A 22153-nucleotide genomic window follows, 5' to 3' on the forward strand; every position below is an offset into this window, starting at 1 on the left:
AGATCCTTTGCTTTTCCATATAAAATTTTAAATGATCAGGTATATACTTAGAAAAAAATGCCAAAATTGTTGACAGTGATTGCATTAAACTTGTATATCAATTTAGGAGAATTTATGTCTTTACTGTATTGTGAACCTGGTATACCTCTTCATTTATTTAGCTCTTCTTTGAGTTTTTTGCCCATCACTGCCTTGTAACTTTTAGAATACAAGCTCTGGGCATGTTTTGCTAAATATATACCTTAACATTTAATGTTTTGAGTGACTATAAATGATGATATATTTTTATATTGGTATTTACACGTTCATTGCTGGTATATAGAAATAAAACTGATTTTTTTTTTCTTTTACCCTGCAACCTTGGGGTGCTCCGCATAGATAATCGCATCATTTGTAAATAGGAGCAGTTTTATTTTTCTTTCAACTTATATTGCCTTAATGCACTGGCTAGAATTTTTCAACAATCGAATAGAAGTGATGAGAGCAGATGGGCTTGCCTTGTTACTCCTGGGTGGAAAACATTCAGTCTTTCACTATTAAGTATAAAAGTAGTGGCATGTTTTTGTGTGGATGCTTTTTATCAAATTGAGGAAGTTCTTCTCTATTCCTAGTTTGCAGAAACTTTATTTTCATTTAGAAGGGATGTTGAATTGTATCAAATGTGTTTTCTGCATTAATTGATATTAACATACTTTTTCTACTTTAGCCTATTAATATAGTGGATTTCATGGATTGATTTTCAATTACTGAGACAGTCTTCCATCCCTGGAATGAACACTACTTGGTCATGATGTATCATTACTTTTATATATTGCTGAATTCTGTTTGTTGTTTTGATAAAGATTTTTGCATCTGTATTCATGAGGGATATTGATCTATAGTTTCTTTTTGTTTTCTCTCTTTGTCAGATTTTGTTATGGGGTAATATTAGTTTCATTAAACAAAATGAGAATTGTTCTTTCCTCTTGTATTTTCTTAAAGAGATTGTGTAGAACTGGTGGTAATTTGTCTTTATATGTTTGGCAGAATTCTCCAGTGAAACCATCAGGTCTTGGAGATTGTGGTAGATTTGTTTTTCAATGAACTGGTCAATTTCATATAAATTGTCAAATTTATGTGTGTGAAGTTGTTCCTACTATTCCCTTACTATTTGCCTTTTTTTTTTTTTTTTTTTTTTTGGCATGGGCAGGCACCAGGAATTGAACCTGGGTCTCTGGCATTGCAGGCGAGAATTCTGTCACTGAGCCACAGTTGCATCGTACCACCCCCCATTAAGTTTTTTGATGTCTGTAGAGTTGGTGGTGATACCCCAATTTCATTTCTGATATTGATCATTTCTGTCGCCTCCCTTTTTCCTTTATCAGTGCCCACTTACAAAAAAGTTTGTTACAGAACTTGTGGGTTTACCAAACAATCATGCATAAAATGCCAGATTCTCATATATCACCCTATTATCAACATCTTGCACTGGCGTGGAACATTTGTTACAATTGATGAAAACACATTTATGTAATTATAACATTAACTACAGTACATGGTTTAAGTTAGGGTTCATTGTTTGCGTAGTTTCATGGATTGTTACCATATATACAACCTATTATTTCCCCTTTTAACCACATTCAGATATATATTTCATTGCTGGTTACTTACAGTTATAGTGTTGTGCTACCAGCACCACTGTTTGTTACCAAAACATTTCCATCATTCCAAATAGGAACCCTGTTCATTTTAAGTCTTAAGGCTCAGTTCCCTATCCCCATTCCATTCCCTGGTAACCTACATTCTAGATTCTAACTCTATGAGTTTGCTTATTCTATTTATTTCAGATCAGTGAGATCATACAGTATTTGTTCCGAGGTTTGTCCATTTATTTATCTTTTTACAGAAGTCTTATACTGCATTTATTTTTCTATTGTTTCATTTCTGTTTTAATATTTATTATTTCTACTCTATTTCTTTTCTTCTGCTTATTTTGAGTTTTATTTTGCTCTTTCCCTAGGTTCTTGAGATGGGAACTTAGATTATTGATTTGAAACTTTTCATCTTCTCTAATGTAAGCATTTAGTGCTATAAATTTCTACCCAACAACTGCTTTAGCTATACCCCATGAATTCTGACGTGAATTAAGTTCAAAGTACTTTTAATTCTTTAGAGACTTCCTCTCTGAACCAAAATCATTTAGAAGTGCATTGTTTAGTTTGTGTTTGTAGATTTTCCTGCTTTGTTTCTGTTATTTGTTTCTAGTTTGATTATTTGTGATAAGAGAGCACACTCTGTATGATTTCAATTCTTTTTACCTTTTTTTAGGTTTTGCGAGGTCCCAGAATATGATCTATCTAATTATATGTTCTGTGGGCCCTTGAATATATTGTGTATTCTGCTGTTGTTGAGTCCCAGTGTTCTATAAATGTCAATTGGATTGTGTTGGTTGATGTTGATGTTGAGTTCCTCTATATCCTTTCCAATTTTCTCTGGTTGTTGTTTTATTTTTTGAGAGTGACATTGGAGTCTTCAAGTATAATTGAGAATTGATCTATTTTTCCTTTCAGTTCTATCACCTTTTACTTCACATATTTTGCAGCTCTATTGTTGCATATATTATGTGTTTTAGTTTCTTCGGCTGCTCCAAGCAAATACCATGAAATCAACTAGTTAAACAATGGGAATTTATTTGCTCACGGTTTTGAGATTGGGAAAATGTCCAAATCAAGGCATCATCAAGGTGATGCTTTCTTTCTAAAATCTGGCTGCTTGAGATCTTTGGTTCTTCTGTCACATGGCAAGGGACATGGTGGCATCTGCTGATCTCTCCCTTCTCTTCTGGATTTCCATGATTTCAGCATCTTGCTTCTGTGGCTTTCTTTCTCTCTGGCTGAATTTCATTGTCTTATAAAGGACTCCAGTAATGGATTAAGACCCATCCTGAGTGAGACAGACCACACCTTAACTGAAGTAACCTCATCAAAAGTTTCTACTTACAATGGGTTTATACCCACAGGAATGGTTTATATCTAAGAACATGTTTCCTGGAGGTATATACAGGTTCTAACTACCACACTTGTCTTTGGTGGGTTGACCCTTTTATCATTATATAATGTTTTTCTTAGTCTCTTGTAATTTTATTTGCTCTAAAGTATTTTTTATATGATACTAATATAGCCACCCCTGTTTTCTTTTGGTTAATATTTGCATAATATAAATTTTTCCATTCTTTTACTCTGAAACTGCTTATACATCATATTTGAAGTGAGTGTTGTCTAGACTGAATATATTTGGGTTAAGTTTTTAAACAGTTTTATTCACAGATCATACAATCCATCCTAAGTGTACAGTCAGTGGTTCTTGATATAATCACATAGTTATGCCTTTGCTGCCACAGTCAAGATGAGAGTATTCTCATTTCTTCTGAAGAAAAAAACTACCCATACTTCCTATTTAACTTAGGTATAGTGCCTTTGCTACAATTAATCAAAGAATATTACACTATAGACTTTGGTTTGCATTAATTGTATTTTTACATATACCATTCCATTTCTAACACCTTGTAACACCTTGTAATAGTAACATTCATTTGTTCTCATTCTTGTAAAAACGTCATTATATTTGTACTATTAACCACCAACATTGTTCACTTTAGTTTTTACTGTTATACAATCCCGTTTTTTATACTCTAGCTTTCCTTCTGTGACATACACCACTCAGTCCTTCCTCTTTCAATCATTTACACACTCAGCTTTCTTAATTACACTTACAATATTTGTGCTACCATCATACAGTATTGTGCTTTCCATTTCTGAACCTTTGCAAACCACCTTATTGAATATTTTGTACTTCTTAAGCATCAACTGTCCAATCTCTGCTCTTTTCTGTCTCTTGATAACCAATGTTCTTGATTTTAACTCCCAGGAGTTTGTTCATCATAGATCATATTAGTGAGACCATACAGTATTTGTCCTTTAGTTTCTGGCTTATTTCATTCAGCATAATGTCTCAAGAGTCATCTACATTGTTGCATGCATCATGACTTTATTCCTTCTTACAGCTGCATAATATTCCATAATATGTATAGACCACAATTTGTCTATCCATTCTTCAGTTGAAGGACATTTGGGCTGTCTCCACCTAGGGCAATCATGAATAATGCCACTGTAAACATTGGGGAGCAAATGTCTGTTCATGTCTCTCCTTTCAGTTCTTCCAACTATATACCTAGTAATGGAATTGCTGGATCATAAAACAATTCTATACTTAGCTTCCTGACGAACTGCCAAACTATCTTCCAGAGCTTCTGCGCTATTATTCTACATTCCTGCCAACAGTGAATAGCTGTACCCGTTTTCCCACATCCTCTCCAGCACTTGTAGTTTTCTGGCCATGACCATTCTAGTAGATGTGAAGTGGTGTCTCATTGTGGTTTTGATTTGTATTTTTCTACATTAGTGAAATTGAGCATCTTTTCATATGTTGTTGAGCCATTTTCATTTCCTCTTTGGAAAAGTGTCTATCCATATCTCTTTCTCATTTCTAAATTGGGTCATTTTTTTTTTTTTTTTTAGTTGTAGGATCTCTTTATATATTCTGAATATTAAACCCTTATCAGATATGTGATTTCCAAATATGTAATTTCCTACTCTCCCATTTATTAGGCTGCCTTTTTCCTTTCCTGATAAAGTCCTTTGGTACAAAGTATTAAATTTTGAGGAAATCCAAGTTTATCTATTTCTTTTTTCATTGCTTGAGCTTTGAGTGTAAGGGCTAGCAAGCTACCTACTTCCACAAGATCTTTAAGATACTTCATTACATTCTCTTCTAAAAGTTTATGGTCTTTGCTCTAATGTATATGTCTGATCTATTTTGAGTTAATTTTTGTACAAGGTATGAGATAGGGGTCCTCTTTCATTCTTTTGGATATGGATATCCTGTTCTTCAAGCAGTTTGTTGACGAGGATGTTCTGTCCCAGTTGAGTGGATTTGGCTGCTTTGTCAAAAATCAATCGTAGATGAGAAGGTCCATTTCTGAACTCTTAATTAGATTCTATTGGTCAATATATCTATCTTTATGCTAGTGCCATGCTGTTTTGACCACTGTAGCTTTGTAATATACTGTAAAGACAGGTAATGTGAGACTTCCAACTTCATTTTTCTTTCTCAAGATATTTTAGGTTATTTGGGGCACCCTGCCCTTCAAATACATTTGATTATTGTTTTTTCTATTTCTGCAAAGTAAGCTGTTGGGATTTTGATTGGTTTTATATTAAGTCTATAAATTATTTTAGGTAAAATCAACATCTTAACTACATTTAGTCTTCTAATCCAAGAATATGTTAGCCCTTCCATTTAGTTGGGTCTTCCTTGATTTCTTTTAGCAATGTTTCATAGCTTTCTGTGTGTAGGTCCTTTATGTCCTTGGTTACATTTACTCCTAATCAAATATTTTATTCTTTTGGTTGCTATTGTAAATGGGAGTTTTTTCTTGATTTCCTTCACACATTGCTTATTACTAGTATATAGAAACACTACTGATTTTTGTGTGTCTATCCTGTCATTTTGCTGAACTTGTTTAGTTCTGATGGCTTTGTTGTAATTTTTTTGGACTTTCTACATCTAGAATCACGTCATCTGCAAATAGTGAAAGTTTTACTTCTTTCTTTCTCATTTGGATGCCTTTTATTTCTTTCTCTTGTCCAGTAGCTCTAGTAGAACTTTCACACAATGTTGAATACAATGGTAACAGAGGGAATCCTTTTCTTGTTCTAGATCTTAGAGGGAAAGCTTTCAGTCTTTCACCATTGAGTATGATGTTAGCTGTGGGTTTTTCATAGATTCCTTTTATCATGTGAAGAATAATTCTTTTATTGGGCTGAATTCGATTTGCAAGTATTTTGTTGAGGATATTTGCATCTATGTTCATTAAAAAGATTGCTCTATAATTTATTTTCTTGCAGTGTCTCTGCCTGGCTTTGTTCTTAGGGTGCTGTTGGCTCCATAGAATGAATTAGGTAGTTTTCCCTCCTCTTCAGTTTTTTTGAAGAGTTTGGGCAAAATTGGTACTAATTCTTACTGAAGTGCTTGGTAGAATTCAGATGTGAAGCCATCTGGTCCTGGATTTTTCTTCCTTAGGAGCTTCTTGATGACTGATTCAATCTCTTTACTTATGATTAGTTTGTTGAGGTCTTCTCTTTCTTCTTGAATTGGTGTTTGTTGTTCATGTATTTCTAGAAAGTCATCCATTTCATCTGTGTTGTCTAATTTGTTGGTATATAGTTTCTCATGCATCCTCTCATTGTCTCTTATTTCTGTGGGGTTAGTAGTAATGTCCCCCTCCCATTTCTGATTTTATTTTTGTGCATCCCCTCTCTTTTTTTTTTTCTGTGTCAGTCTAGCTAAGAGTCCATTGATTTTTCTTTTTTTGGGGGGGGGGGTAGGGGTGTTGGTGGTGGTGCATGGTCCGGGAATCGAACCTGGTTCTCCCGCATGAAAGGCAGGCATTCTAACCACTGAACCAGCTGTGCACCCAGAGCCCATTGATTTTATTGATTTTTCTCAAGGAATCAACTTCTGTATTTCCTGTTTCTCTCTATTGTTTTATGTTTTCAGTTTCATTTATTTCTGTTCTAATGTTTGTTATTTCTTTCCTTATGCTTGCTTTGGGGTTAGTTTGATGCTCTTTTTCTAGTTCCACCAGGTGTGTAGTTAATTCCTCGATTTTTACTCTTTCTTCTTCTTCTTCATTTTTTTTTTGCATAGACAGGCACCAGAAATTGAACCCGAGGTCTCTGGCATGGCAGGCAAGAATTCCACCACTGAGCCACCATTGCACCATCCTCTTCTTTTTAAATATAGGTGTTTAGAGCAATAAATTTCCCTCTCAGCACTGCCTTCACTACATCCCATACATTTTGATATGTTGTATTCTCATCTTCACTTGCCTTGAGATATTTACTGAGTTATCTTGTAATTTCTTCCTTCACCCACAGGTTGTTTAAGAGTGTGTTGTTGAGCCTCCATGTATTTGTGAATTTTCCAACCCTTCACCTATTATTGATTTCCAACTTCATTCTGCTATGATCTGAGAAAATGTTTTGTGTTATTTCTGACTTTTTAAATTTATTGAGACTGACTTTATGTCCCAACATGTGGTCTATCCTGGAGAATGATCTATGAGAACTTGAGAAGAATGTATATCCTGCTGTTTCAGGGTGCAATGTGCTATAAATGTTGTCTAATTCATTGATCATATTATTCAAGATCTCTGTTTCCTTATTGATCCTCCATCTAGATTTGTTTTATTTATGATGAAAGTGGTGCCTTGAAAACTCTATTATTGTAGGCATGTCTTTTTCTCCCTTCAGTGTTGCCAGTATTTGCCTCATGTATTTTGGGGCAGTCTGGCTCAGTGTACAAATATTTAAAGGGCAAGAAGTGCACCTTCTTCTTGATGAATTGTCCCTTTTGTTAATACATAGAGTCTTCCTTTTTCTCTTTTAACTGTCTTACATTTAAAGTGTGATTTTTCTGATATAAGTATAGCTCTCCCAGCTCTCTTCTGGTTGCTGTTTGCATGGGATATCTTTTTCCAATTTTTCACTCTCAGCGTATTTTTGTCCTTGGGTCTAAAGTGAGTCTCTTATAGACAGCATATAGATGGATCCTTTCTTTTTAAATCCTTTCTGCCAGTCTGTCTTTTGATTGGGGGTGGGGGGAGTTAGTCTATTAACATTCAATGTTATTACTGTGAAGGTAGTGCTTTCTTCAGTCATTTTGTTCTTTGGATTTTATATGTCGTATATTATTTTTTCTCTCTTTTTGCTCTTTTAGTCACTTTACTGCTAATCTTCATTTCTACACTCTCCTCCAAATCTCTGTGTCCTGTATTTTTCTATTGGCCTGTAGCACTCCCTTTAGTATTTCATGTAGAGCAGGTCTCTTGCTCACAAATTCCCTCAGTATCTATCTGTAAATATTTTAAGCTCTCCCTCATTTTTGAAGGACAGTTTTGATGGGTATAAAATTCTTCACTGGCAGTTTTTCTCTGCCGGTATCTTAAATATATAATACCATTGCCTTCTCATCTCCACGTTTTCTGTTGAGAAATCTTAAGTTAGTCTTAACTGAACTTTGCTTGTATATGATGTATTGCTTTTCTCTTGTTGCTTTAGGAATTCTCTCTGTCTTTGACATTTGACAACCTGACTAGTAAGTGTCCTGGAGTATATCTATTTGGATCTATCCTGTTTGGGCTATGTTATGCTTCTTGCACCTGTAATTTGATGTCTTTCATAAGAGCTGGGCAATTTTCAGTGATTATTTCCTCCATTATTATTTCTGCCACTTTCCCTTTCTTTTCTCCTTCTCAGATAACTATATCACATGTACTTGTGTATTTCATGTTGTCATTCAATTTTCTAAGATGCTGCTCAATGTATATTTTCCCTATTTGTTCTTTTGTGTATAAGATTTCAGATGTCTTGTCCTCTAGTTCACAATTCTTTCTTCTGCCTCTTCAAATCTGCTGGTGTATGTTTCCATTGTATTTTTCATCTCCTCTATTGTGCCTTTTAGTCCCATAAGTTTTGTTATTTTTTCAAGTTTCCTAATTCTTATTTATGTTCACCCAATGTCTTCTTTATATACTTCATTTCTTTCGCCACATTTTCCTTTAACTCCTTGTATTGATGTAGAAGATTTGTTTGCACATCCTAAATTAGTTGTTTCAACTCCTGCCTCTTGTCTGAATTTTAGTTTGTTCTTTTGACTGGGTCATATCTTCAGGCTTCCTAGTGTGAGTTCTGATTATTTTTTGCTAGTGTCCAGGCATCTGATTTTCCTGATTAGTTTATTCTAGGGATTGTTTTCTCTCTCTTGCCTAGGTATTTCTTCTTGATTGGCTTTGTTCTATAACTATGCTTTGCCCTTGTTCAATGTGTCCTAGAGCTATAGCATAGTTTCTGTTTAACTGATCATATTTTTTCAGCTCTCATTTTTCTGATTCTTGCCCTACATATATGAATTGAAGTTTAAGATTGTCATTTTTGTGCAATTGTTTCACTCCTAGGGAAAAAATTATCTTCCTTCTTCCTCCTCAGGGATTGTTGATCTGGTGTTTTGTTTTGTTTTGTTTTCCTCTCTATGTATTTTAACACTCCTTTTATTATCTCTAGTAAATTTTTATCTGGGGAACAAATTCTTGGATTAGGGTTTAGGGTCCCCCCCCCACCGAGAGTGTCTACCCCAGTCAGCTTTTTCCAAGACAAGAAAGGTCCAGGACTCATAAAGGGGGTGTAGTTCAGAATCAGGGTTCCCTGGGGGTGATGGCAGCAGGGTGCCAGCCTTTCCTGTGAAGCCTTCTGATTCTGTGCTTTTCCTGTCCTGCTCCACAGATGGTACTTGCCAGTCCACTGCTCCTCCCAGGCCTAAAGTGGAACTGTGCCTTTAATCCTCAGATGACCCCACCCCTGTCAGACACATGGTTGAGACAGAGGTGGTAGGGAAATCTATTTGAAATTATTTCTATTTTCTTAGCTCCTGGGGTCTAAGTTCTCTAAATAACAGCTACCACCTGTACTGGGCCTCAGTTCCCTCCTTTTCTTGGGGAAGAGCTGCTCTTCTCTCTTTTCCCTGCAGGCTGGAAAAGTTACAGTGACTCTCAACCAGCCCCACTTCCACCCTTGTTGGACTGTGTTTGAGACAAAGCCTGGGCTCCTACAGTTGTAGGTTGAAACCATTGTTGATATCCCAGCCCCTAAGATCTAAATTCTCTGAATGACAAATGCCATTTATGTTTTATGGACTTATTGATATATTAGGGCTTGTTTGCCATTTTCCTTTTTTTTTCTTCTGTGTTTTCTCTCCTTTATTTTACTGCCTTTTTGTGGTTTACTTGAACATATATATATATTTTTTTACATTTCCATTATGGTTTATGTGTAGTACTTTTTCTGTATCTCCTTTATAGTTTTTTTGTAGTTACTTTTGGTATTACATTATTATATACATAATTTATCAACTCATCTGGTGTAAACATTTTACCAGTTCAGATGAAGTCTAGAAACCTTACCTCCTATTATATCTTTTTACCATCCCTACTTTTTAAATATAATTATCTTAAATGTTTCCTTTCCATATATTTGGAACCACACCAAGGATTGTAAAATTTTTCTTCAACCCTCAGACATAATTTAGAAAACCCCAGAGGAGAAGGAAAATTGTATTTACTCATGTTTTTACTCTTTTTATTGCTCTTTCTTACTTCTTAATGTTCCAAGATACCTTCTTTTATCATTTATTTTGCTTTTAGAGAGCTTCCTTTAGACTTTATTTTATACTAGGTCTAATGGTAGCAATTATTCTTCAGCAGAGAATGTCTTGATTTCCTCTTCATTCCTCAAGGATATGTTCATTTGATATAAAATTTTGAGTTAACAATTCTTATTGTGCCAATTCCTTCTGGCCTTCATAATTTCTGATGAAAAATATACTGTAGTTCAAATTATGTTTTCCTTATTTGTAAGGTTTCATTCATTTATCTCTGGTTGCTTTCAAAAAGTTTTTTTTTTTGTCTTTAATTTTCTGAAGTTTGACTATGATGCATCTTGGTTCAGGTTTATTTGGATTTATCCTATTTGGAGTTTGCTTAGCTTGTTGCATCTTTAAGTTTCAGTCCTTTGTAAATTTGGGTAATTTTAGCCATTCTTTCTTTAAATACTCTTTCAGACATGTCTTTTTACTCCTCTCCTTTTGGGGCTCTGATGACACAAATGTTAGATCTTTTGTTATACTCCCACAGTCCCACAGCCTATTTTTCTCTTATTCAGATTGGGTAATATATATTTTCAAATTCACTGATCCTTCCCTGTGTCCCTTTCATTCTGCTTTTGAGTCATTTACTTAGCTTTTTATTTCAATTACTGTGCTTTTCATTTCAGAAATTTTCGTTTGGTTCTTTTTTATATATTTTATTTCTTTGCTGAGACTTTCTATTTTTTCATGTGTTTCAAACATGTTTGTTTTAAATGATGGCTGCTTGAAAAGTTTTGTCAGATAATTCTGACATCTCTGTCATGTTTGTGTTGGTATTTATTTATTTATTTTTCTCACTCAAAGTTAGGTTACCTGATTCTTGTTATGATAAGTGATTTTTGAATGAAACCTGGACATTTTGAATATTACATTTTGATATTCTAGATCCTATTTAAACCTTTTGTTTTACCTAGCTTATGTGACGCTACTTTTGCAGGGGAAGAGAGGGCCATTCACTTATTACTGGCAGGTGGAGGAAAATATTTAGGCTTCTCATTTGACTTCAGTTGACACCAGGGTTGGGGGATAGACTTTTTGTTACTTCTAGGCAGGGATGGACATTCTGGTTCCCCACTAGGTTTCTAATGATACCATCTTGGCAGAGAGGTTTAGGAGTGCCTCATTTGTACTACTCCATGGCTTCTACTGATAACACCAGGGTAGTGGCCTTATTACCACTGGATAGTGGTAAAAGTCCTGACTCTCCCCAAGGTCTCTTCTGACACTACAACAGCAGAGAGGGGGAATGGTGCCTTGGTCTGGTAGGGATGAGCATTCCAGCTCTTTATTCAGCAAAAGGTGGGTGAGATTGGAATACCTCAGTGTAGTCTAGCAAGTAGAAGTCTGGGTTCCCCACTCAGCCTTAGCTGGTGTGGGTGGAAGTGATTTTAACAGATTTTTTTCTATAGTATTTGGCTATAGTAGAGTAGTCATTGTCTAAAAATTTTCTCTCTTGCCAAGCTGTCCTTCTTTCTGATGCTCTGGATAGAGAGGGCAAACTTTGACCTGTGCCTTTTAGCATTTCCAGTTTGCTGGCTTCTTCAGCTATAAGTCTGGGATGTATGAGACAAAAAATCCAGCGCTCACCACCATGTCATTCCTTGAGTCATAAGGTCACTAGTCATTCTGTCTTCTTTCCATCTTTCAGGGTTGTCATCTCCTATTTGTTTTATGTATAATTTTCAGGGGTTTTAGATGTACTTAGAAAGAGAAATAAGTAAACATATCCCTACTGCATCTTTCCAGAATTGGAAGTTGCATATTGATTTTTTTGTATATTAATTTTGTATGCTGCAATCTTGCTAAATTCACTTAATTCTGATAGCTTTTTTGTGGACTCATTTGGTTTTATGCACAGATTTTCATATCATTTGAGAATAAAGATAGTTTTGGTCTTCCATTCTAATATGTATGTCTTTATATATCTTTTTAATCATATTTCCTAGGGCCTCCAGTAACATAAAGGTATCTTTGCCTTGTTTCATTTCTTCATGGGAAAGCACTTATATATCATCCTTAAGATTTGTGATAGATATAGGTTTTGCAAATAAATCTTTCATCAAGTTGAATAAATTTCCTTTTATTCATTTTCTGATAGTCTTTAGTCATGGATGTGCATTGACTCTTCTCAAAGGTTTTTTTTTCCTACATTCCTTGAGTTGATCATCTTTTTCCCCTTATTGATATATTAATATTTTTAATTATATTGATTAAATTTTTTTTTTAGTGCATGGTCTGGGTATCGAACCATGGTCTCCCACATGGAAGGCAAGCATTCTACCACCGAACCACCTGTGCACCCTATATTGATTAACTTTTGAATGTTAAATCAGCCTTTCATTCCTGAGATAAATTTAGCTGGCCTTAATGTATTGATGCATTATCCTTTATATATGTATATGTAATATGTATATATGTGTGTGTGTGTGTGTGTGTGTGTGTGTGTGTGTGTGTGTATGCATTGCTGGATACAACCTGCTAAAATTTTGTTAAAGGAATCTTTACATATAAGTTCAAGAGGAATATCCCTGTATAGCTGCTCTTAATGTCTGACCTGTTATTTGTTCTTAGGCCTATGTTAATTTAGAAGTGTATTGTTCAATTTCCTAATAGGATATTTTTCTAGATATGTTCCTAACATTGTTATCTAACAATCCTATTTGGGGGGTGGGGGGTGTCACAGAACATACTTTGCATGATTTCAAGCATTTAAATTTTATGAATGTGTTTACCATGTTCATTGTTCTCAATCTTTGATGAAGCTCTGAGGTTCCATCTGTTGGTTTGTTTTTTTCCCTTCAGCCTGAAGAAGAAATTAAGCCGTTAAGAACTTCCATTAAGAATTTGTTTTAGATTGGCCTGCAAGTAGCAAATTATCTCAGATTTTATTTATCTGAAAATATCTTTATTATATCACCATCTGGATTGAAATTTTCTCTTGATAAGAAATTCTAGAATGGCGATTGGTTTTCTTTCAGTACCTTCCTGATATTTCCTGCTATTTTCTAGCTTCTGTTGCTGCTGTTAAAAAATCAGCTGTTTCTCTAATTTTTGCTCTTGGAGAGTAATGTCTTTCATTCTCAGACTGCCTTAAAAATTTACGTTTGTCTTTTATTTGTCTGCGAGCTCACTGTGTAGGCATGGAGTTTGTTGGGCTTCTTGATTAATGTAGTTTGTCAGTTTTGGGACAATCTCAGTCATTATTTCTTCAAATATTGTTCCCTTATTGCCTCTCCTTCTGGTATTCAAATTAATTTTGTAATAAATCTCATTGCATTCACTATGTCTCTATATTCTCTTACGATTTACCTTTTCTTAAAATGTATTTCTGGTATTCATTATAGATGGTCTCTTTTGACTAATTTTTAAATTTTAAAGTTCACAAGTTTTCTCTTCACTTGTGTCCAATCTGAAGTTAAATCCATTCAGTAAGTTTTAATTTTGGCTATTGATCCTTTCTGTGTTGTTTATTCAAACTCATTCTTTTACGATTCTAATATGTTACTTATATAGTTCCCAATTCTTTGCTGGGATTTTTAAGTTTGGCCTTTATACCCATGAGTATAACAAGCATCTGATGATTCCAATGTCTGGATTCCAGGAGACTATTTCTTTCATCTCTTGTTTCTATTGATTCTGAGTCCTGTTTTTTTTTTTTTTTTTTTTTTTTTTGTTGTTTGTTTGTAGAAGGGCAATTCTTTGATTGTTACCTGGATATATATTTGAGAACTTGCTAATGTAGGTAATTTGACACCTATAGTGATATTGGCTTTCCCAGCAGAAGATTTTTCATTGCTTCTGCGAGGGATCTGAAGGTGCTAAAAGCTTATAAACAACGTTTGGGTTACTGTGGATCACCTAGAAGATCCTGTGAATCTTATGAATCCATAATTTCACTTCAGAGTGAAGTCTTTTGGGAGTCCCAGTCCAATGCAAGGGATTTCTGCCTTGGCAGCAATTGTTTATAAAATAATTTTATTTCAGTGGGAGGGTTGGTGCTAAGCAGCTAGTCAGTCATTATTAGAAACTATGACAGAATGACTTTTTTCCAGATGATAAGTTATTTACATTTAATCGTGTTGGTTTAATTGGCTTCTGAAAGAGCAAGAGCACTTTTGATTATTTTTTTCACATTTTATCTAAGGGTATAGAATCTTATATTCAATAGATAATTTAAAGAAGAAAGGACTTGAGCCCTTTCATAATTTAACCTCTCCATTTTAAAGAAGAGAAACCCATCTTTATGTAGGAAAAGATGAGAAAACATGCATTAGGAAGAAATTTTGATTTTACGTGTTTACCAATTTTCTTTGTTAAAAAGTAGTGCTGGTGAAGTTGGTTTAGGTTTTCCTTTGCTGACTCTGTGTGTGGGTCATGTATACTGCACATGCTGAGAGCCAGAAGGAAAATAAGCTGTAATCAAAACATTTTGACTCTGATCACATAATCCAAAAATATTGAAGTTTATGGGCCAAGTCCAAAATGTTACATTTCCACTTTCAACACAAGACACAAGATACAAGTTCCATTCCGTAAAAGATTCTGATACACTTTTGTGTGATTATGTAGACACAGTCTTAAAAAGAGAATAAAAGAATCTTTCCTTGCTGGTTTCCTTTTCTGATCAATGAGGGAATTAACTTCCTAATGCATTTCGGCATGTAAAATCTTAAAAGCAAGAGAATGTTATTCTTGCCTATTTTAGATGGAGTCTAAATTCCATTTAATCCAAGCCCCTCATATTATAGATGAGGACAGTTAGATCCTGAATGAGGCCACAAAGTGAACGCTAAGCAGGACTAAAATCTTTACAGTGGACTTAGGTTGAGCTGGCTTTGAATCCCCTAGTTTTATAATATATATATTTTAATCTTCTGGAATTTACTTTGCATTCACCAAGTAACCCTGGAACTCTTTAGTATGTTTTTACTATGGATAACAACAGCAACGGCAAAATTTAGAAACATCTCCTTCTATTCCACTTTTTCCCTTTACTTTTCAAAACAATGCTAACAATTATTAAACAACATGAGAGTGTTGATCATGTTTTTAGACTATACAGAAGTAGAAAATATTCCATTACTATCTGGTATAAACTCACAAACTAGAAAACTGGATAAAAATTAAAAACTGCAAAGTCCTGATGACACTGTATATGTACACGTGTGTGATATTTACATTTGTAATTAAAACAGACCCCCTACCCCCACCAAGAGGGAAAGCTTAACATTTGCATCCTCTTAAAAGATATCAGGGATAAATGAACTAAATAACATCAAACTGGCAAAGCCACCTATATGTTCATAAAACTGTAGCATTAAGGAAAATTGTTAAGCAGCATCAAAGCAACAAGGTCCAGGACTCTGCAGTGTAACTTGGTGCCACATTCCTCTTACTAAGGGGACGGCATGGGCTAGTCCCACCAGACCAGGGCATTAGGCAGGGCTCTTGGACTTCACACAGGCCCTAGGAAGTCACCTCTCAATCTGTGACATCCGAGGTGTGTATCTAGTCCTGGAAGGGTTGAGTACATAAACGACCCAACTAATTCACAGTGGCTCTTACGAGGTGCATGCCCTTTTAAAGGGCAGACAGAAGAATTTTGGGGGATATATATGAAAATACAGAGCCTGGAAAAAATGACCCATGATTAATTGCTGTGTGATTCCCACAGAGAAATTCAAACCCTAAGGGAAGGATCATAAATAGTTTAATGTGAAATTATTCAACTTCCTGAGGTCAGGGTTGGATAATTGGCACAGTGTCTCTAGTAATGGTGTGGGAGAATGAAGAAGTCCTAGGCTATTTTCCAGGATATTTTCTTTATGGTAAAAGGGAATAGAATAGAATAGATATTATGGGTCTATAATACTGTACACTATTCTTGTGGGAAACAGAAAAATACTATGCTTCTTGATCCCCTTTTTTGTTTCAACACTTAGAGATTTAGAATTACTTTAATGGTACACCTGGTTGCTTGTGACTGCAGGTGATTGGCCTGGGTTTTTGCTGGCTGAGGGATACATGTTACAGGTTTTGCTGCAACCCTTTCCCAGCCCACCAGATGCCTCTGGTATAATTGATTGAAAAGGCATGCTAGAGTTAACACTATTATATTTATTATATACCAGGCACTATGTTAGGAGGTTTATGTATCCTAACTCATTTAATTTTCACAAAATATATTTACAGGTGCTATTCTAGTACTTCCATTTTATAAAATGTGTTAACTGAAACATAAAGAGGCTTAAGAACTTGCCTAAATTTCTGGTAAGTGGTAAAGCTGGTATTTGAACTCAAGCAGCGTGGTTCCAGGGTTTGTGTTCTTCATCACCATTCTAAGTGAAGGACTAGAAGAGGTTAGGAAAGACCTCACTGAATCTGCACTGGCCACAAAGATACGTGTGCTTGTGGAGCCCAGTAATACTTGAATATTTGCCTCCTTTACAGAAGACTGCACACTGCATCTGACAGCACAGTTCAGAGGAAGTGTCAGGGCTCTGAGGAAAATGGTGCTCTAGGGAGAAGTATCCAGGTGGTGGTGACAGAGTAAGTAAGGGTTGGGTATAAAAGTGAAAGATCCCCAAATCCAAAAAAGCTTTAACATAAAATCTGTTGCCACTGAAATGAATTTAGAAGTTTGGGAAATAGCATCCAGAAATTTAACCTGCCAGGCTAAATTTATTTTTGCATGTGGTAGCTGCTCACTTGAGTTTGTTCAGGGCAGCATTGCATCTTTAGTTCTACTGTCCCTGATCAGTAAAAATTGAGATTAGAAATACCAAAACAACAACAAAAACCTGACCCAGCTCTCATACTGCTTTTCTGGAGAAATAGAATGCTCCAATAAAATAATAAATATGTGCTAACTATTCATTATCTATATTTGTTAATTTTCATTAATGGCTCCCAAAGCTACTATCTTTGAAGCTTGTTGAAAAGAATACAACAACTAGTCTCTTTAATCTTTAGAGCAGGGCTGGCAAATAACTCAGTACTGACTGCTGGGCTGAAAGTGGTGGTCATAATATTTATAAGATGTGGGTATATGTACCCCAGAAAAACATACTTTTAAGCATGATCCATTCCTGTGAGTATGAACCCACTATAAGTAAGACCTTTTGATAGAAGTTATTTCAGTTAAGGTATAGCTTTCCTCAATAGGATGGGCCTTATTCCTATCACTGGAGTCCTTTATAAATGGAATGAAATTCAGACAAAGAGAGAGAGTGAGAGAAATCCAGAGGGAGCACCTAGAATAGAAGCTGAACATCAGTAGAACCCAGAGAAGAAGGGAGAAACCAGGAGATGCTGCCATGCACCTTGCCATGTGACAACCTTGGGATCAAGGATCGCTAGAAGCCAGTCTTCGGGAAGAAAGCATTGCTTTGATGACTCCTTGATTTGGACTTTCTCTTAGCCTCAAACACTGTGAGCAAATAGATTCCAACTGCTTAAGCCAAACCATTGCATGGTATTTGCTTGAGCAGCCCAGGAAACTAAACCATAAGGCCGTATCTAGTTTTACCAGAAAAAAATTACAGGAATTAAGGTATTCCTGTATTACGGTGTTTATTATGAATGAAATAATGGTGGTAATAATTCTTCTTATAGTGAATGCAATCTCTATGCTAATGTTTTCTTCTTGTTGGAGACCTCTCGTAACCCACAGATTCTTTGCAGCTGCTCTGCTTCAGCTCTAGTCTGCAGAATATCTTGCCAGTCCAAGCTCCTTTGCTTTGTGTTGTTTGTTCCAGAATTTAAGATATCGAGTGACAGATTTCTTTGTTCTATATGCCATATTGGAGAAAATGCATTCATCTCTCATTGCAATTTCAATTATTTTTCTAAAAAAGCCTAACTCCCCATAGCCTAACTTGATTTGCAAATAGCTCCTTTTATTGTTGCCATATCCTTTTCTTTAGGTCAGAATAAAAGTTAAGGGAAAATACATAATGGCTATATTCCTTACAGACCTCCTTCTAGTACCAAACCCCATGATTGTGTTTTCTGATCAGGGCTCTATCAGTCAGCATTTGCTTGGTTATGCTACAGTAACAAACATGCCCCAAATCTAGATGGCTTACAAACACAGAGGTTTATTTTTGGCTTGAATTATGTGTGGGTGTCTTAGTTTACCAGGGCTGCTACATCAGATACCACAAACTGTTGGATTAAGCAACAGGAATTTATTTGTTATCTCACAGGTGTGGAGGCTAGAAGGTCAACATCAAGGTAGTGGCAGGGCTTACTTTCTGCTGGAGTGTGTAGTGTTACAGCGAACCTCAATCATGTGGCCATCTCCTTCTCCCCTGGGCCAGCTCCTCTTTCTGTTGACTTCTGACCTCAACTTCTTATAAGATCTCCTGTCATATAGATTAAGGCCCATCCAGATTCAATTTGACCTCATTTAAATAGGATCTTTGATGATCCTATTCACAAAGAAGTCTATACAACTAATAATAGAATTTTCCAAAGTCTTATTAACAAATGGGTTCACATCCACAGGATCCGAGGTTAGGGACTTGGATATGTGTTTGTGCAGAATGTGATGCAGTCCCCAGCGGTGGATCAGCTCGGGTTCTGCCTCACATGCCTTCTGACTCTCAGACCCAGGCTGAAGGAGCTGCTCCTGTTCTGGAGAGAGTGAGGGTATAATTTTAAATAGTGCGAACCTACCACACATACCATTACTCCCCAACTCCTCTCCTCTTTGTACTCGTCATTTGAATATCATATATTTACAACAGAATAAAACAATTTACTAATTTACTAAATACTTCTGAATTTTAGAAGGCTTTCTTAAATCTAGATTCATGAATAGCCTTTGTCCCTTTTCTATTTGTAAACAGTGTACAAATACATATATACACATATGTATACATACATATACACACACATATATGTACTTATAGGAGTGCATATGGAGAATTTTCCATTACTATTCCTAGTGAAGTACTAGTGAGGAAACAGCCCAGAGAAGGAGGAAAACAGGAAGTGCTTCTGTGCCTTTGATACAACAAAGAATGAATGTGTTATTGTACAGCCCTTATCTGGAGAGCTTGAGACTTTTATCTGCTTCTAGGGTGCTTAGTTTTAGTTTCACTATTTCCTTTTCTATAGTTGAACCCTCTTCTGTAACTCAGGTATGCTTTATAGAAACATTTAATCAATAGAAGCATATTAGTTGAAACCCATTTTCAGACATCTTCTCAGCTATCAGCTTTGTATTAAATACTTATTTCATAAAAAAGAATTAGGTTCTTTGCTCAGCCACAGATGTTTAGAACAAGATTTTGATTGTAGGTACTTTAGGTATACCACCTGAACCTGAAAACCGCCTCAGGCTGAAAGCAGAGGGATCCCAAGTTATAATAAACTGCTGCATACTTTTTCACATAGGATATCATAGAGGAATGTCAGCTAAGAGTTTGCAAAACATCTATGAAATTTATAAGCACACAGATGTGTTCTCCAGATTCTTGGCATATTTGTGAAGTTGTGGCAGGGCTACCCCACATCTTGCCTTCTACTATCTTCACCTTTCCTTTAATGTCTTTCAAAAAGCAATTCTAAAATCAGTCTTAATCTAATTAATGGTCTGGCTGCTTGTGTGTGTTCAACTGTTTTCAGAAGGCTTTTTTTGGAAAGCAACAACTTTCAAAGTTCTGGAGGGTTAAAAAACCACTTTTGAGGGTATAAAACTTTTGGTTATGTCAGTTGGAAATTAAATATTTCTTTACATATAGCATATATACTTTACATTTATATATGTTGATATGTATGTAAGTGTATGTAAACATATAACTCATATTTTAAGTTTCTCAACCGGTGCTCTTGTACCTCACGGAATTAATAGATTCATGGAATCTAATTCAGAGATGCTGTGTTCCAATTCATTCCTTTCAGTCTAGACCATTACATGGGATAATCGCTGAGTTCTGAATAAATTTTTTATTAACAAGCAGTAGTGTTTATTCCATTCTTTTTCATCTGAAGTTCATTTCTGGCAGTCTATTTTGAAGTTAGTATATTAGCTTTAGTAATTAATTATGAGACTTTCTTCTGTAAATCATTGTGTGTGTGTGTGTGTGTGCATTTGTGATGAGGGTGAGCTGGACTGAGGGAGAGCTGGTCTTGACAGCCACGTGTAACTAGCCAATGCTGCCTCCTAGGGGCCATCTAAATGATTTGGTTAGCCAGTCCCCTAACTCACAACGAAGCTATCATGCAGAACTGGCTGGCTTGAAACAAGTCCTCAGCTGCCTTCGCTGATTTGCAGGGACCCAGGATACCAGTTGGGAACACTTTGCACCATGCCTTCAAGTCTTAATTCCTCATCCTTTAACCTCGCAGGAAGTCCTGTCTATCCTGGTACACTGATCTGCCTGTTCAAAATGAGGAACAGAAGCGCTCATATCCTGAAATACCTTGTAAATGATTACAAGTGGCATAAGGGTATTTCATGCAGTTCAGAGTTAAATACTTCAGTTTTTTAACAATTGGAATCCTGTATTCAGAATTTTAAGTATATCAGAGCATTCAGTTACTTAAATATCCTTTTGCTTCTCTTCTTTCCAGATAATGGATGGAAGAAAAATAGTTCCGTCAGCCTTCTACAAAATTTTTAATGTAACGTGTGTCTGATGGCCGTGAATTGTTATGGAATAAAGAGTGCAGAGAATTTATAGTATTCATAGTCTCTCTCTTTTCTTTGTCTGTTGTTTGTGTCTCTTTCTCTCATCGATATCTTTGGCAGGTATGAAATGTTCTCCTTTATACCACCTCCCACCCCTCTTGTCTTTTGTCTGGCTGATTGCTGCATGTTAATTCATGCTTCAACTTAGATACCACTTCTCAGAAGGCTTCGCAGACCATCTGACTTGCCCTGGGTTGGGTGCTCCTCCTATACATTCCCGTAACATTGCCTCTCATCTTTATTTTGCCCTCACCACACTGTGCTGCAATTCCCAGTTTATTTGTCTCCCTTCCTGAGATCATTTGTTCCATCAGACCCCACAAATCCTGCAGATGGTGTTCAATATATATTTGCTTAATGAATGAATGGACGGACGAATGATCTGGTTTCTGTTAGCCCAACCTAATTTCTTTTACCCTATCATCAAATTAGCAATGCAGATGGCACAACTTCAGGAATACAAGCCAACTGATTTATAATTTTGATTTTAGCCAAGTCAGTTTTGAGATGATTGAAAATGTTATCTGTTATTTTTGCCTATTGACATTCATGTGTGTTACTTTCATGAAAACCTGAAAGAAATTGTACTAATATTTGGAATGACGACTCCTGTCTGTTCTCAAAACCATATGCCTGGATATCACAGTTACTGTCTCTCCCATCTGTTCAGCAGGCAAGGCTGTTTCTGATGAAGTCAGAACAAAATCATTTCTCAAGGAAGTGTGAACTGAACCCAAATCAGATGGACGGGAATGTCATATTCAGGGTCAAACACAGAGCCAATGTTGATCATGGAATTGTAGCAGCTGTGAAATCATCTCCCACTCTTGCCCCCACACCACATTTAACCCATAATCCAGCCTGTTTTTCAAAGACTATATTCCCATTCTCCTGTATAAGGAAAAGTGCTTGATTTGTTTAACTGCCACTATTTGTTTCTTAAAAAAAAAGCATGCTGAAACTAAACATTGTTCTCCTTTTAACGAAATGGTGGGCAGACACTGCTCCACAGGTGTTATCCTTGAGATGTGATTCTAGAGATGCTTGGCCAATGTGTGGACAGAGGTAGTGACCAGGAATGGTGGGTGATATAAGCAGTACCTGTGAATCCACTGCCTCAAGTTTCAGAGATCTCAGAGGCTTGAAGGAGTTGTG

At 35.9% G+C, this 22153-nt stretch overlaps 1 long non-coding RNA gene across 1 annotated transcript; it reads left to right on the plus strand.

Moving 5' to 3' along the window:
- Positions 1-1815: 1815 nt before the first annotated feature.
- On the plus strand, positions 1816-20977 carry LOC143662580 (uncharacterized). Its single transcript, XR_013165438.1, has 3 exons — positions 1816-1857; positions 16750-16848; positions 20881-20977. It is a non-coding gene; the product is annotated as an uncharacterized LOC143662580 (long non-coding RNA).
- The last annotated feature ends 1176 nt before the right edge of the window (positions 20978-22153 follow it).

This window comes from Tamandua tetradactyla, chromosome 18 (assembly GCF_023851605.1).
Source record: "Tamandua tetradactyla isolate mTamTet1 chromosome 18, mTamTet1.pri, whole genome shotgun sequence".
Taxonomy (NCBI): domain Eukaryota; kingdom Metazoa; phylum Chordata; class Mammalia; order Pilosa; family Myrmecophagidae; genus Tamandua; species Tamandua tetradactyla.